This window comes from Xenopus laevis, chromosome 2S (assembly GCF_017654675.1).
Source record: "Xenopus laevis strain J_2021 chromosome 2S, Xenopus_laevis_v10.1, whole genome shotgun sequence".
NCBI classification, from domain to species: Eukaryota; Metazoa; Chordata; class Amphibia; order Anura; family Pipidae; genus Xenopus; species Xenopus laevis.
In genome coordinates this window covers 68,454,956-68,469,433 of record NC_054374.1, presented here as the reverse complement: position 1 = coordinate 68,469,433, position 14,478 = coordinate 68,454,956, and the positions used below count along the sequence as shown (strand labels likewise).

The window sequence follows — 14,478 nt, the reverse complement described above, 5'->3', positions numbered from 1 at the left end:
AAATAGAAAGACATTGGAAAAAGTTGTTATTTCTGGTGATCTATCTGAAAACAACTAGTTGTTTGAAGGTGAACAACCCCTTTAATAGTATACTGCTGTTGAATAGCCAAAGTAAATTAGCTGATATTAGTGATGCACGGGTCAGGAATTACCCAACCTGCTGTCACACTAACCCACCCTTTCTCAACCCATGTTCAGAAGCAGGGTCGGACTGGCCCGGCGGGACACCGGTAAAAAACCCAGTGGGCCCCAACCCTCATGGGCCCCCACCTGGGCCAGACTCCCTCTCCCGATATTTACATTTTGGGGGGGGAAGTTTTCGGCGATGTGCAGCGCCTTCTGCGCATGCGTGCCGAGTGACGCTGCTCACACATGCGCATGGTGCCGGTCATGCATGCGCACTGAGCGGCGCATTCACACAGCTCGGCGCGTTGCAGCAGGGGCCCTGGACCAGCAGTCCCGGTGGTCCCCAGCCCTCCAGTCCGACCCTGTTCAGAAGAGATTTCAAGGCCAAGTCTTACCCACCCCTCCCCTCAGATGATGTTAATGATAATGTCATTGGCTGCACAATCACACCAACAATGAAATAAAGGATGGGGAGTCACAGACAGGTACTGTGCAATGGGCACCCAATTTGAATGTAATTTATTTTGTTTTGACCTGCAAATAAGATTCAGGCCAGCCTGTGTATAATTAGTTGCCCTGGGTTATCTTATTGGTCCAAATTTGCCCTATTTTAGTAAAGTAGTCTCAGTGGGGATGATTTACTACCATAGTGATCAGTTTCACCAGTGCACCTACATTTAGCATAACTTGTAGTTGACTTATCAAATTTGTAGTCAGTGTGTAGTTAGTTGCTCTTTGCTAGTATAGAGTAACATCACTGGTGCAATTTAGAACCTATGTTAGTAAATAAGCCTTTTTTGTTCTCTATGGTGCTGATAAGCATATACAATTTTATATAATACAATATGCGCTTTATTTATGAACAGCTGTGCCCTTAAAAGGCCACAGACAAATCTCTGTGAAATACAACTTTGCGGTATTATTTAGGTATTTTGTGAAGCATTGGCCAGCAATCCTTGAAATTGCTGTTAACTTTATGGTTTTGTTTAAGGTAGTACTAGTTAATGTTTTATATTTATAACAAGACAAATCGCAAACTAAAACAGAACCCTAATTTACACATTCAAATATGATGACAATCAATGCTTTAAAATACTAGCTAGGCCTCCACCTTAAAATATGAGTTACAGCTCTTCTTTTTAAACAAATAATTATAAAATGTAAAAAATGTGTTGTTAATATGTGAATGAATTGGTACATTGTTATTTTGTAAAGATGAGGCGTGCATGTAGTAAGGCGGAAACAAGAATATCAGATCTTCCTCTTTAATAGATTTTTTTTTATATATAAAGAGCTAATTATTTTATTTAAAAATATTTTTACTGAGCACTTATTATAAACATCGGAGTAATGTGTGTTGATAATAGAATACACAGAGATTTTAACCGACCAAATGTCATGAAGTTGATCCACTCCAGACATTTCTGCTATCATTTCCCATAGCAGCCATATTTGCCATTTTTTAAAAACGTACAACATTATCAATGATAAAAGTTAAAAACTGCAAAAATCTATTTTTTATGTCACCATAAACAGAAGAACATTGTCACTGTCTGCCTTCATTTCAAAAACACACGTTCTGATGTCACCCGCGTGCTCATAATGAGCAAGTTGCGTCATCCGCTCATTATGTGCATGTGTGTGCCCCAGCATGGCACTCCAACCAGGAGCCCTCGTCTGGTGCAGGTTGGCCTAGAACTGGTGGGGGGGGCAATTTTTTTTTCTAAAACTGTTTTTTGCACAGGGGCCCTTTAAGTATGCAAAGTTGCTTCTTAAATTATTTTAATTATAGTCGGAAGCAAAGAAAAAAAGGAAAAACGGGTTGATAAGGAATAATGACAATAAATGTTGCTAAAAATGTTTATATCATGTAATATAATTGCAGTTTTTTATAACACAATAAATTTTGTACTTAAATTGTTTCCTGGCCTTAATTCTTTGGAAAACACACCATTTACTAATACTGATGAATCTGAATAGGGCAGAGTTACATTTTGGAACTTTTTAGCATGTTTCCTACCCTACAAGAGATTATTCATTACTCTTTGCTCCCAGGTTGGTAGTTATCCACTAACATGTTCTTATGGACTGGAACACGACCTATGGTCTTGGAACCAAACGCCCAACAACTTCAACAGGTCAAGTACAAGGCTTTATTAGTGCTGTGTCAGACTTTTGGGTTCAGGACCACTTTTGATTACCAATAATGGGTTAGGGACCCCGTTAGAGAATAACAAGATTAAAGATATATGAAAATATTGCTGTATTAGCCATTTGGTCATTGTTTTAAGTAAGGCAGCATGATAGATCAGTGGTTACCCACTGCTGCCTTGCAGTGCTGGGGTCAATTCTATGTGTGAGCAGGCAGGTTGTTTGACTCCTGATCAAATTGACCCTATTGTGTTTTGTGATAAGGACTTAACATTGTAAGCTCCACTGGGAGAGGTATTGATGTGAATGATAAACAATCTCAGTAAAAGGTCTGCATCACAATGCTGGCACTTGCCCAGGTATGGGACCTATTATCCAGAATGCTCGGGATCTGGGGTTTTCCGGATAACGGAACTTTCCGTAATTTGGGTCTTCATGCCTTATGTCTACTTGAAATTAATTTAAACATTAAATAAACCCAATAGGCTGGTTTTGCTTCCAATAAGGATTTGTTATATCTTAGTTGGGATCAAGTACAAGCTACTGGTTTATTATTACAGAGAAAAAGGAAATCATTTTTTCAAAATTTGGATTATTTGGATAAAATGGAGTCTATGGGAGACAGCCATTCCGTAATTCGGAGCTTTCTGGATATCAGGTTTCCGGATAAGGGATCCTATACCTGTACCATTTCATTTAAATTGCTCTCCCCAGCTGCTTGCTACTACTTTTACATAATTTGTGTTAAACTAGTGCTAGGAATTAGAAAATGTTCTGTTTAGTGGACAAAGAGCCAAACAGTCACCACTATTTTGAGTGTTTAAAATTTTAAAACAGGTGGCCTGATGCTCCCAAGTTACATCACTGCCTACAAGTTAAAAAAATGGTGGCCAGGGTTCCACCATACATGTTAAAAAACCCACTTGTGGCCAGATGACCACCCCCTTTTTTAAAAACCATTGGTGGCCAGGGCCCCCTACAAATTAAAAAAAATATTTGTGGTCAGGGCCACTCTTGAAAGTAGAAATCCACCAGGCCTGAGACGACTGTCCTCCATGCCACCCCTGAGCGTGGCCCTGGAAATAAAGGATTCAAACTTATTGAAACTTAAGTTGAACTAAATTAGGTATAAACAGAATAATGTGCTTGATAAAAAAGTGTATGAATTCATGTTTTTATTGAATAAAGGAAACCACACATAAAAAACAACAACAAACAATAAAATGAATTGAAAGATGATGTGAATGTGAAATTGATTGAAATGAAATGTGGTGGGAGACTGCAAATCAAACTGCTGAATTAAAACCTATATTTCCTTGGGTTTATTGCCACAACAGCTAAATTGTAAGTGAACTCAATAGCATAAATTGCATAATGAATATACTAATACTATATTTGAGTAAGAGTATAGAACCACAATTCAACAGACTCTTTGAATAAAAGTCAAAATCATAATCCCATAAGCAAATTAGTCCCCAGCAACCTAATGCTGTGCTTGTTCCCCCTTACTAGAGCTAGTGGCTTCAGATAGAGCCAGGCAGGGCAACTTACCCAGACCTACTAACTCCAAAGACTATAGTGAGAGAAACAATGGGTTACAGGTTGGATGTGTGTTAGAATGTTTTATTTTAACATTTAGTCATATGAAAAACACTCACCTTTCGAGACCTTGTCCACACATTAATGATCTAAGCAGCAACCATTCCAGCTTTATGTGCAAAGGGGAGCACAGATTACTCTTCCACATTATATTTTGCATTGAAATTGCCACCAACTGGCAGTAGTACTAGTTTTTTTCCCTGCATATTTTTGTTTTACAAAATGAGTGGGTTGTCTCATTATTTGCCTAAAACTCTTTGCTTGCTTAGAGTTGGCAAAACACCATGACAACCTATGGCCAGAATTGCTGTATTCAATGACAATGTAGATTTGGATAAGTGTTGACTACTAACACAGAGCTGGAAAGTCACTAGACCCAAGTGTGGAACGGACTATTTAATTACTATGAACTAAATAGTTTATCAATTAACCGCACCAAACGGTTCCTGGTGTTTTAATGTCATTGTTACACAGTCATGTTAATATCTTACCCTCACAAAAACAAGCTTGTAGAGTTCCCTAGACCTGCATGGATGTGAGAAGGAAATACTCCAAAGCAGGATCATTTTCTCCCACCCATATTCAAAAGTATTTACCCAAAATTTAGGGGTTGGACATACAACTACTACCAAGAATTTTCCAAAGGAAGAAAAACCAACATATTTGTTTTATTTTACCACACCAATTATAACAAAGAAGAGAAAGGCTGAGCATCTACAGAGTAGCACAGAGTATTATAATCATTAGCTTCAAGATTGGCCTTTAAAGCACATATATATATATATATATACACATACACACATACATACATACATACATATATATATATATATATATATACAAGAGGTCCTTTGCACTCAACCCATTATCAATATATTTAAGACAGAGACATTTTGTGCATACTGCTACTGAAAAATGCCTTACCCTTTAAACAAAACAGGGATCCCATATCTGGCCAGTCCTATGCTCAATTGTCATCTGATTCAATAAGAATTCTATTGCTTCATTATACATTTTACAAAGGGACTAAGGTTTACCTGCAACTTACTAGCTGCTTTCAAAGTAAAACTCCCAAACTTGGCTGCCCTTTTATTAGACACCAGTGGGATCACCTGACTATAGCTGGGAAGGGTGGGAACTACAACATGGAGCTGGTCACTGCTCCTGTATAAACTATAACAAACAAGGGAAAGTTGTGCTCACCACTAATTTTTAAAAACATTAGGCGGGGGTGCAATGAGGCTGTGACCACAAAATACATTTAGACAAATACAATATATATATATATATATATATATATATATATATATATATAGAAAATTATACAATGGGTGCCCCAGCACTCTTAGAAGTATACTTGCTGTGTTAGTCGGTGCTTGCTCCAATAGGAGACGCCGTCACATCCCCACATCAAATAGAGTATGTAAAGAAGAAGCAGCACTCGTCAATTGCAAAAAATTGTATTAAAAGATCAGAGCATCACTCAAGGCAACGTTTCGGACAACATATGTGCCCTTTGTCAAGCCAAAAAAGTTCTCTCAGCTTATCACAGGTATCACATTATATAGGCAACAAACAGGAAATGACCTCAAAATTTGCATATACACAGGTACAGAGCATTATCATATACATGTATCTATAGAAACAAAAACAGGTCATAATCACGATTTAAACCCCGAGGATATAAAGATTTGAGCATATTGATCCACCATACCTCTCTTCTTTTAAGTTTCAATTCTCTATCCCCCCCTCTTTTCATGGGCGGTACTACTTCCAGAACCATAAATTTAAGCTGATCCGCCGTGTGTCCCAAATCAACAAAATGCTTTGAAACAGGTAATGTGGTATTGCCACATACTCTATATATATATATACTTTACATACTCTATATATATATATATATATATATATATATATATATATATATATATATATATATATATATCTATATATATATATATATATATATATATATATATATATATATGCGTCCTGTGGGTATCAGCACTCGATACTTGTATGAGTTTGAGGTGCAGGATCAAATTAATGATACAGATAATGCAAGGATCAGCACACTCGTTTGTAGAAAAGCAAAGTGTATTTTATTTCAACACAGCATTGTGTCCAACGTTTCGGTTCCTCCTGGGAACCTTTATCAAGGATGCAGTGCCTTACAGTGCAAAGGTTTAAATACCCACCCCCACATGTGGATTTTGGCGCCCTGGTGACGTCATTAGTCCATATACAGATGTTGTTTACCAAAAAACAAAGTCTTTCCTGTGTATAGAGTGTCCTTTTGTTCCTACACCACTAGGTGTCAGCATAGTGCCTTGTGTCAAATCTTCTGTGCGCATGTGTCCAATTGGTAACATGGTTACACGATTAAAACAGTGTTACAATAAAGCAAAAAAAGGAAAAACAAATTACTTACAGATCAAAGGAAAAATACTTTGTATGCATTTCAGATCAAGAGGAGAATATTTTGTATGCATTTCCTGAGGAGCAAAAAAAAGTTTCAATCAATATTAGGTGTATATTAAGAAAGTTATTTAACATGTATATTATTCATGCCAGGAAACAATTCAATGCTAACTGTCCATTGAGTCCCTTGGGTGTAACGCAGTCCAGTTCATGTATCCAATGCGCCTCACGTTTCAGCAACAAATTGTCAATATCACCGCCTCTGGGCGGTTTCTGTATACAATCTATGGGCATACATTTAAACGTGGTAGGGTCATGTCTGGCCTCTTTCCAATGTTTGGCAACTGGCTGTTGCGCTATGTCCTGTTTATTGGCATCGACCTTTCTGTCCGTATCCAATGCTGCCCTTATAGTGGCCCTGTGCATATTTATCCTCTCTTTCAATTGTCTAGTGGTTTTACCACAGTAAATTAGTCCACAGGGGCACTTAATCACGTATATTACTCTGGTTGAGGTGCAAGTGAGCCTATGTTTGATCTCATATCTCTTTCCAGTTCTAGGGTGTCTAAATTCTTTTCCTAGTATGAGAGTGTTGCACATCACGCATCCCGTGCATTTATATACCCCCGGGCGGTTGGATAAAAAATGTTGGACCTTGGGTTGCGAATATTTACTTACTGGGTCGGCGGGACTCAAGTGTTCTTTTAAGTTGGTGTTCCTCGCGAAACTGAATTTCGGTCTTTTGGGAATCCTGGGGGCTAGCGCTTCATCTTTGGCCACTATATCCCAATGTTTGAGTACAGCTTCTTTGGTGGCCTTACTGTGGGGATTAAATTTACTGACGTAATAAATGTCATTGATATCGTTGTCTTTACTGTTCGTGGTGGCCGTGGTGCTTTGTAACAATTGTTCCCGTGACATAGCTGCTACTACTTTTGTAGTGTCTTTGATCAAATTAGTTGGATAGCCCCTGGCCAGGAATTTTTTCCCCATTATTGTTAAATCCTCCTTACACTGTGCTGGATCGCTGTCGATTCTAATGACTCGCATCATTTGCGATTTGGGAAGTGATTCTAGGAGATGCCTGGGGTGATTACTTTTGTAGTGTAGCAGGGTATTTCTGTCAGTGGTTTTTGTATATATTCTTGTGTGTAAGGCCCCATTTGCTTTGTAGACTTGAACGTCCAGAAAATTTATTTGTTGTACGCTGTAACTCAAGGTTAGCCTGATTGGAGAGTCTAGAGAATTTAGACTATTCACATATCCCTCCAGTGATTCTGATGTACCTGTCCATATGAAGAACAGGTCATCTATATAGCGCCTGTAAAAACTGCCGAATTTTTGAAAAAGTTTATTGCCATAGATATGCTTATTCTCATAGCTGTGCATGTATGCATTGGCATATACTGGTGCCACTTTAGAGCCCATGGCGGTGCCCGTACGCTGTAGGTAGAATTGGGTCTCAAATTTGAAATAGTTGTTGGTTAATATGAAGCCCAGTAGCTGCTTCATATATTCAATAGGTGGGCCAGTGTATAGGAGGTTGTTTGTTAGTAATTGCTCCATTGCCTGTAAACCTGCCTCATGGGGTATACAGGTATAGAGGCTTTGGACATCCATCGTAACTAGTATTAAGCTGTCCACTGGCATCTTCACACTCCCAATTACTTTTAGGAAATCTGTGGTGTCTTTTAAATAACTACTGGTGGCTACTATACTGGGCTGTAACAACATGTCCAAATATTGTGCCGCTTTTTCATTTAGTGAGCCCGTAGATGAGATTATTGGCCTTCCTGGTGGTCTCTCAGGGTTCTTGTGTATTTTAGGTAATGTGTATATCACGGGCACTACTGGGTGTTTGGGTACAAGGTAACCCGCCAGTTCCTTGTTTAGCCAACCCTGTGTTACCCCCATCTGTATTAGTGTCATTAATTCTCTTTTAAACTTCTCAGTTGGGTCATATGTAAGTTTACAGTAGTTGTTGGTGTCCGATAATTGGGATAAAATTTCCATTTTGTAGTATGAGTAGTCCATTATTACTATGGCCCCACCTTTATCCGCATTCTTGATAATAATATCAGTATTGTCTTTAAGGCTTTTTATGGCCGATTTCTCTTCGGGGGTCAGGTTACTACGCCATGTATGCCTATCTGGTGCACACACATGATGCACCAGATAGGCATACATGGCGTAGTAACCTGACCCCCGAAGAGAAATCGGCCATAAAAAGCCTTAAAGACAATACTGATATTATTATCAAGAATGCGGATAAAGGTGGGGCCATAGTAATAATGGACTACTCATACTACAAAATGGAAATTTTATCCCAATTATCGGACACCAACAACTACTGTAAACTTACATATGACCCAACTGAGAAGTTTAAAAGAGAATTAATGACACTAATACAGATGGGGGTAACACAGGGTTGGCTAAACAAGGAACTGGCGGGTTACCTTGTACCCAAACACCCAGTAGTGCCCGTGATATACACATTACCTAAAATACACAAGAACCCTGAGAGACCACCAGGAAGGCCAATAATCTCATCTACGGGCTCACTAAATGAAAAAGCGGCACAATATTTGGACATGTTGTTACAGCCCAGTATAGTAGCCACCAGTAGTTATTTAAAAGACACCACAGATTTCCTAAAAGTAATTGGGAGTGTGAAGATGCCAGTGGACAGCTTAATACTAGTTACGATGGATGTCCAAAGCCTCTATACCTGTATACCCCATGAGGCAGGTTTACAGGCAATGGAGCAATTACTAACAAACAACCTCCTATACACTGGCCCACCTATTGAATATATGAAGCAGCTACTGGGCTTCATATTAACCAACAACTATTTCAAATTTGAGACCCAATTCTACCTACAGCGTACGGGCACCGCCATGGGCTCTAAAGTGGCACCAGTATATGCCAATGCATACATGCACAGCTATGAGAATAAGCATATCTATGGCAATAAACTTTTTCAAAATTCGGCAGTTTTTACAGGCGCTATATAGATGACCTGTTCTTCATATGGACAGGTACATCAGAATCACTGGAGGGATATGTGAATAGTCTAAATTCTCTAGACTCTCCAATCAGGCTAACCTTGAGTTACAGCGTACAACAAATAAATTTTCTGGACGTTCAAGTCTACAAAGCAAATGGGGCCTTACACACAAGAATATATACAAAAACCACTGACAGAAATACCCTGCTACACTACAAAAGTAATCACCCCAGGCATCTCCTAGAATCACTTCCCAAATCGCAAATGATGCGAGTCATTAGAATCGACAGCGATCCAGCACAGTGTAAGGAGGATTTAACAATAATGGGGAAAAAATTCCTGGCCAGGGGCTATCCAACTAATTTGATCAAAGACACTACAAAAGTAGTAGCAGCTATGTCACGGGAACAATTGTTACAAAGCACCACGGCCACCACGAACAGTAAAGACAACGATATCAATGACATTTATTACGTCAGTAAATTTAATCCCCACAGTAAGGCCACCAAAGAAGCTGTACTCAAACATTGGGATATAGTGGCCAAAGATGAAGCGCTAGCCCCCAGGATTCCCAAAAGACCGAAATTCAGTTTCGCGAGGAACACCAACTTAAAAGAACACTTGAGTCCCGCCGACCCAGTAAGTAAATATTCGCAACCCAAGGTCCAACATTTTTTATCCAACCGCCCGGGGGTATATAAATGCACGGGATGCGTGATGTGCAACACTCTCATACTAGGAAAAGAATTTAGACACCCTAGAACTGGAAAGAGATATGAGATCAAACATAGGCTCACTTGCACCTCAACCAGAGTAATATACGTGATTAAGTGCCCCTGTGGACTAATTTACTGTGGTAAAACCACTAGACAATTGAAAGAGAGGATAAATATGCACAGGGCCACTATAAGGGCAGCATTGGATACGGACAGAAAGGTCGATGCCAATAAACAGGACATAGCGCAACAGCCAGTTGCCAAACATTGGAAAGAGGCCAGACATGACCCTACCACGTTTAAATGTATGCCCATAGATTGTATACAGAAACCGCCCAGAGGCGGTGATATTGACAATTTGTTGCTGAAACGTGAGGCGCATTGGATACATGAACTGGACTGCGTTACACCCAAGGGACTCAATGGACAGTTAGCATTGAATTGTTTCCTGGCATGAATAATATACATGTTAAATAACTTTCTTAATATACACCTAATATTGATTGAAACTTTTTTTTGCTCCTCAGGAAATGCATACAAAATATTCTCCTCTTGATCTGAAATGCATACAAAGTATTTTTCCTTTGATCTGTAAGTAATTTGTTTTTCCTTTTTTTGCTTTATTGTAACACTGTTTTAATCGTGTAACCATGTTACCAATTGGACACATGCGCACAGAAGATTTGACACAAGGCACTATGCTGACACCTAGTGGTGTAGGAACAAAAGGACACTCTATACACAGGAAAGACTTTGTTTTTTGGTAAACAACATCTGTATATGGACTAATGACGTCACCAGGGCGCCAAAATCCACATGTGGGGGTGGGTATTTAAACCTTTGCACTGTAAGGCACTGCATCCTTGATAAAGGTTCCCAGGAGGAACCGAAACGTTGGACACAATGCTGTGTTGAAATAAAATACACTTTGCTTTTCTACAAACGAGTGTGCTGATCCTTGCATTATCTATATATATATATATATATATAATTCAAAAATTAAAAAAAAACACCTTATACAGACCTATTGCAAATTGTCTCAAGAAACCTGTCTATGCTCTACACTTTAATCTGCAATAAACATTTTGGGTCATATATTAAAACAATTAACAATAGAGATGTCAATATTTTCCTGACCATTTCTTTTAAAAGAAAGACTAAAGCTGGCCATAGATGCAAAGATCCGATCATACGAATCATCGTACGATCGGACTTTCCCATCTCCCGACCCGCCACTAACCATTCAGATCAAAGTCTTACCAGTCAGATTAGTTAAAGAACAGATCAGCAATGTTTTGCCCCTGACAGCAATCGTACGATATCTATGTCCAACCAAAGCTAGTGACAGTCTCCCACTGAAAATCGTACGATCGGCAATACACGCAGAGATATTATCGGCAGCCGACAGAAATTTTCTAACCTGTCAGATCGATCAAACGACCGATCTACGCCGGACGAAAAATGGCGGGACTCTCCACACACGGTTCGAAAATCGTACGAATCCTCGATTTGTACGATCAGATCTTTGCGTCTATGGCCAGCTTTAGTTTCTAAGTGTAACTTCAGCAGATATTTATTGTTACAATGCGTGCTAATTGTCATGCATTTATGACATAAAGGTACATTATATAATGGTAGGGTTCTGGAACAACCTAGGCTTTAAAATACACACAGTAGCACTGTGCAAGTGCCTTTTGCAATTTATAGTATAAATCACCATAATTCAGAAGGCAATGGTAATCTCTCTGGAGTAGGAAAATGCTCCACATGGAGCTGGGTATTGAATACATTTGAAAGCATATACAACTGCACCCTATGTAGCTAAGTGATGTGAGCTGTACCCTTCTTTGTCTGGTAAAGGTATAAGTCATCACTGCTTGACCTGCATTTAATGCCCCTGCAGCACCCCTTCAGCTACAGTATGCCAAGCAGTCAAATAAAATAGAGGAACAAAGGCATAATATAACAATGGCAGATAAGGGTGCAGCCATAAGTTTGATACAAAGCTTGGTTCTGAACAAAAATTGCAGAAACGTTTGTGAAGAGGTCTGTGAAAATGGTGCTGTTTGTCTGTGCTGGCATGGACATGTGACGAGCCTAACACTCAGTAACAGTTTGTGCTAAATCTTTAGATCAGATCTTTGCTGGGGGCTCCCATGCAAACCAAGGACCATCAGGGAGGCAAAGAAGAAGAAGTGAAAGAGAAGAATTTATTGGAAGAAAGAACAGTAAGAAAAGCAAGGAAATAAACAAGAAGAGGACAAGAAGCCTGAACAGCAATGTCAGTGTCATCATCATTGTTAAGGGAAATGGATTTAATAAGATAATAATGATCATAAATATGGAATAATGTTCCCCTACTGTAAGATATTAAGTTAAATATATTAGACAGACCTCACTGCATTGCAATGAATGCTATATTACTCAATGTTATCTTCAGACTGGTATAGGTGTCGATCACGTACCTAGGTTTGATGCTTCCATTAGATGTTCTCAAGCAACACCTTCAGATTTCACAATACAAACCCCTGGGAGTGAGAACAGGGGAGAGATTGTGTAAATAGGCAGGAGTGCCGGTTGTGGATGGAAATGGATACAGGAAACCAGACGGAGATCAGGGTTCAGGCAGAGACGAAATCAAGATCAAGGTTCAGGCCGAGGTTGGTTCAGGTAGCGAAGGATCCTAAACGAAAAGCAGGCTGGGGTTGGGTCAGACAGCAGAGAGTCAGAAGTTCAATAACAAGCCAAAGCCAAAAACCAGAGAAAAGGTTTAGAATCTGCAGGAGCAAAGATCACTTTGTCAAAAGTCGATGGCGTCATTAAATAGGCAAGGAGCATGCGCTGAATTGACACAGGCAATGAATCAGACGTACACCTGCATCACCTGCGAAACCCTTACGCCCATATGTCACGACGCTGGTGTCAGTCGAAGGCACTGAACCGGACGGGCGCCTCGGAACCCGCGCAAGACTGACAATCGTCGTGGACGAAGCGGCACAGATAGGTGAGTATCTTTACAGTGTCAGGTAGAAGTATTTGTATATGTAATACCAAAAGGGCATGTCTGTAGCATGAAGCAAAGTGTTAAAATAATGAAATGTACAAACTTTGCCAAGGAATAGTAACCTGCAACAGCCAATCAGCTTTTTTCTGTCAGGTGAAAAAAAAAGGGAACCAGATTATATGTCTTCTTTCAAGCAGGTGAATAGTAAATGTGAGGCTTGGATTGGTTACAATAGGTAACTAGGCGACTGTAAATTATGCACCTTCAACTGCATTACCCCCAAAGGGTCTAAGTGACATTTTTTACTATATAGAATTTACCATGATTCATTTCCCAAAGGGGAGCAAAACTTCTCAAATGCATACTTTAGGGCAGAAGGAAATATAAGATTAGAAATTGTATTTTTCTTAAAAGTGTTAGACCGGTGTTTTTACTTTTGTTATTTGTGTTAGTGTTTTAGGTTGAAGTGTTAAGAGTAAACAACAAATAGGTGTCATGTAATCTAATGTAATAAAGTAATGAAGTGTAATAATAACTGATACTGCTCAATTATAAGGCTGTATTTATAGGTCACCTGCTTGTTATCTGTAGCTATGGGTTTATATAGTTTACATGACCCCATACAAAGTTGCAAACTTACTCACCAGAGGGGTCATGTTTGTTGCACTTCTGCAACCTGGGGCCAAGACTCTTTGTGCCCCAAAATGCAATGACATATATGTCTGCCTCATGAATACATTGTTGCCTGCAATTAGCAGAGCTACATTTCTAAAGAAGTGAGGACAGGAGTTCTATCCCTTAAACTGCACATCTGTCAGATACACAAGTTTGGTAGTGCCAGCAGATGTAGGTCACAAAGGAGTCTGTCTTACACCCACCAGCAGAGCACTCTGCACTCTGCACCAGGTTATCTATGAGGTGTAGAGTACAGCAAGACCCAGGTGCAAGTGCAACTTAAATTAACACAAAAATGCTCAATTTTGCACTGCCAATTTTAAAGTTCCTTAAACGTGAATAAACTGACCATAGTAACCTGCCCACTAGTGCTTTTAATAGTCATAGTATTGAGTAAGTACTGCATAATTGGTTTCTCTCTCTCACATACAAATAACATTTCTGTTGAATTATCCATGGCAATGGTAGCAGTTACAGTTAGCCCAAAGTCATTTGTGACTTCAGTTGGTATACACTATAGCACCTACAAATAGCACTTTCTCTTATCTAAACTATTCTATTTTGAAAAGCTTCTACTAAGCGGAGATGATTTGTGGACTACAATATCTACATTCCCAGGAGGATTATCCATTGGTAAAAAAAATGATGGTTCTTTTGTGCTCTCTATAAACATATGTATATAACATTGTAATATCTCACAATGGATCTAATTCTCCTGCTGATATGGGGCCTGTGCTCCACAAACAGCAACAAAAAAAAAAAAAATTTTTTTAATTATA

At 39.2% G+C, this 14,478-nt stretch overlaps 1 long non-coding RNA gene across 1 annotated transcript; it reads left to right on the top strand.

Moving 5' to 3' along the window:
- The first annotated feature begins 645 nt into the window (after positions 1-645).
- Positions 646-2,048, top strand: LOC121400578. Its single transcript, XR_005965829.1, has 2 exons — positions 646-1,132; positions 1,926-2,048. It is a non-coding gene; the product is annotated as an uncharacterized LOC121400578 (long non-coding RNA).
- Positions 2,049-14,478: the final 12,430 nt, after the last annotated feature.